Below are 3,909 nucleotides of genomic sequence, written 5' to 3'. Positions count from 1 at the left end.
GAACTAATTATTGTTTAGATGTCACTGTAAACATAGAAACGTGTAGTTACCAACACCAGAGTAAACTTGGAAAGCTCATGTATATAAACAAGAACTAGCCTGTCCTCATCCGACGATATTTTTAAAACTCTGCTTTATAGTATAGACAATTTAAGTAAAATCATTTCTGATTTATTGTAGATCAAGCAACATTTGAGCAAACCAAATAATCAAAAGTGGATTCATAGATAAAATCTCCTAATAAGAAAATCTGCAAAATCTGCAAAATCTTTATAGCTAATGTGATTTCAAATTCCATTATAACTCGTCACTACATTGGCATGATAGAGGTAAAATTCAAAAAACGCTACATTAATCAAATTCCATCCTTATGAACATTTGTAAAGAAAAAATGCCACATTGCTTCTTAGTTATAGTAGGAAACTGAAAGACAACTTTGTTAAAAACATTAAAATAGATTAAGAAATCATGGACAGTAAACTGTTAACACATTGTGGTTAACTATATTAGCTTATAGAAAACTATACGTTAGTATAACAATTCCATGCAAACTCTGCATTACGGAAACATTTCTTCGAGTGAATAACCTATTAATATTTGTGAACGACCAAATTAAAATATTTGAAATTTTCCTGAAGTGCAGACATGTACACAAATTTCTGATAATCAAACGACATAATCGGGCTTAGTGATATAATTACCGGATGCAGCAGATTTAGTCGGAGAAATTATCATTCGATAAAATTTAATTTTCTGATCCAACGTGAAAAATGCTTTCTTTGGGTTCTACTAGTTTACATTTCTTCCACAGTTATAGAGTACATACATACTATATATATATATATATATATATATATATATATATATATATATATATATATATATATATATATATATATATATATATATATATATATATATATATATATATATTCATATATTTATATACATATATATATACATATGTATATGTATATCTATGTATCTATGTATATATGTATGTATGTATGTATGTATGTATGTATCTATCTATCTATCTATCTATCTATCTATCTATCTATCTATCTATCTATCTATCTATGCATGAACATGTGTACGGGCCGTTGAAATCTACAAGTTTTGTTAATTCACACTCTGTTTATTTTCTCTTATTCCTTTCTGTTTAAGAGCGTAGGCTCGAAACGCAAAATACTTTTTCATTTTTCCCGATATATTATCATTATTATTATTATTATTATTATTATTATTATTATTATTATTATTATTATTATTATCATTATTATTATTATTATTATTATTATTATTATTATTATTATTATTGCTATTGTTATTATGGTTTGGCTTAGGTTCAGTCTTATTCCTGTTGGGATTTATGTGGGTAGCGGGTTGCAGCCTGTAACATTAGGCATCCATAAGTTTTCAGCTGTCTCTCAAGTGCTTAAAACCCTCTTGATAATCCTTGCTGTCCCTAAGCGATAAATTTTCTGTCGTAGTTCTACCGGGCATTCTATTCCAATCTCCTTTAGTCATTTGTCTATGTCTTTGCTTACTGCTCCCAACGCACCAATTACTATAGGCTCGACCTTTACTGTTTTCATGGTCCATTCTTCCCATTTTAAATTTTAAGGGATTACATTCTTTTGTTCTTCGATCTTTTTCCTTACGGTCCAGGAATCAAAAAAATCATCTTTACGCTTCAAAATAGTATTAAGTAATCCTCATAGACTGTTACATATATATATATATATATATATATATATATATATATATATATATATATATATATATATATATATATATATTTTTTTTTTTTTTTTTTGAAATTTATAGAAAAGCAAAAGACGAAGGCAGGTGTATTAGTTTAATGCTTGGGAAGGTGAGGAAATCTTTTACGTTTCGAGCCTACGCTCTTCACCAGAAAGGAACACGAGGAAATAAACACAGAGAGAAAATAAAAAAAAACTTTTCGAGTTAGCGGTCAATCATGGCGGCTGGCTGGACAACGGTAGAGCTAGGAAGAAGGGGGGATAATAAAGTATTGGTGATCCCAAAACGAAGGTGTACGTGCGTGTGAATGTGAGAGTGTGTAATTGTATGTGTGTGGATAGGGGCTAGTGACTTTGACGTGCGAATGTGTGCGTGTGTAAGTGTGTGCGTCTGTAATGTGTGGTGGGGTGGACGATTGTGTGGGTGCTAGGAAGTGGTCAATGCTAGTGCATGCGGGGTGGTGTGATGTGGTGTGGTAATGTGTGTTGTGATGTGAAAGTTTTGGGGTATGTGAGAGTGGGATGTGTAGGGTGGGTGGGTGGGAGTGAGAGTGGGAGTGAGAGTGGGAGTAGGGGTTGGGATGTGTAGGGGTTGGGATGTGTAGGGGTTGGGATGTGTAGGGGTTGGGATGTGTAGGGGTTGGGATGTGTAGGGGTTGGAATGTGTAGGGGTTGGGATGTGTAGGGGTTGGGATGTGTAGAGGTGTGGATGGAGGGATACCGATGAAGAGAGAAGGTGGGTAGGAGTGAAGAGAGGAAGTAGGTGTGAGATGAAGAGAGGAGAAAAAGGGAGTCAGATGAAAAAGGGAGTCAGATGAAAAAAGGAGTTGAGTTGAGCCTATGTGGCGCAAAGGAGCGAAGGGAGAAGATTAATACCTGTTCACGGTGAAAGCGGGAATCCGGATGGCTCCTGTACTAAAACAATCCGAACACAGGAAATGGCGCGAGACCGGGGTGACGTATATATATATATATTAATGTATATAGTGGCGTGGATGTGTGGTAAGAAACTTGCTTCCCACCCACATAGTTCCGGAGTTCAGTCCCACTATATGGCACCCTGCGTAAGTGACTTCTACTATAGCTTCGGGCAGGCTAAAGCCTTGTGAGTAGATTTAGTGCACAGAAACTGCAAAAAGCCCGTTGTTTGTTTGTTTGTTTGTTTGTTTGTTTGTTTGTGTGTGTGTGTGTGTTTCTTTGTCCCCCAAACAATGTAGATATATTAAGCTAGCTCTTATGATCGCCAGAACATCATGATTACACCAGCGCATCAACTCCGAAGATTGTTAAAATTAGATTGGTATTGCTATGAAACTAAGTTTAAAAGGTAAATACGTTTCTATATTATCAATTAAGATGCTTGATCTAAGTTTAAGGACTTGGCCATCCTTAAGGTAAACAAAAATACAGGAAAGGGATAGTAAAGTAGTTAGATTAAATAAAAAATAATATTTTTGGTGTGTTTAAAATTAGATATATAAGCAACACGGTATTCCATGAATCGATAAATTGCACTACAAATATATATATATATATATATATATATATATATGTGTGTGTATATATATATATATATATATATATATATATATATGTGTGTGTGTATATATATATATATATATATATATATATATACACACACAAATTGTTACATACACACTCATATGCATGTAGGTGTATAAGTACATATAATGTAGAAATTGATAAACTGTACGGACGTATGCATGTAAGTATTTATGTATGTATATCTAGCTATCTATCTATATATATATATGTGTGTGTGTGTATGTATATATATAAAATTATGAATTTAATACATCCCCTTGACCTACATTTTCGTTGTTCATAAGTCTAAGATATTTGTCGCACATTGTCACGGATACCGAACGTGATTAAAAGATCATTGCTTGAATAATAATGTTTTGTTCGAAATCCATCTGAAAATTTCATCTTTCACTCTAGCCTGGATCTTTACATATCATCAACGATACCAAACACTGTTTAATAACCTTTATTGAACAAATGACTTCACTCATTATTCATATGACTATTGCCTTTACCGTTATTTTGGATTTTACCTGCGCTTGATGCTAGCAACTTCTGCGATATTTTAGCTTTGCAATATCAAATTTGTTCGATCGTT

This window comes from Octopus bimaculoides, chromosome 7 (genome assembly GCF_046866305.1).
Source record: "Octopus bimaculoides isolate indiv1 chromosome 7, ASM4686630v1, whole genome shotgun sequence".
NCBI lineage: Eukaryota > Metazoa > Mollusca > Cephalopoda > Octopoda > Octopodidae > Octopus > Octopus bimaculoides.
Note: the sequence above shows the minus strand (reverse complement) of the source record.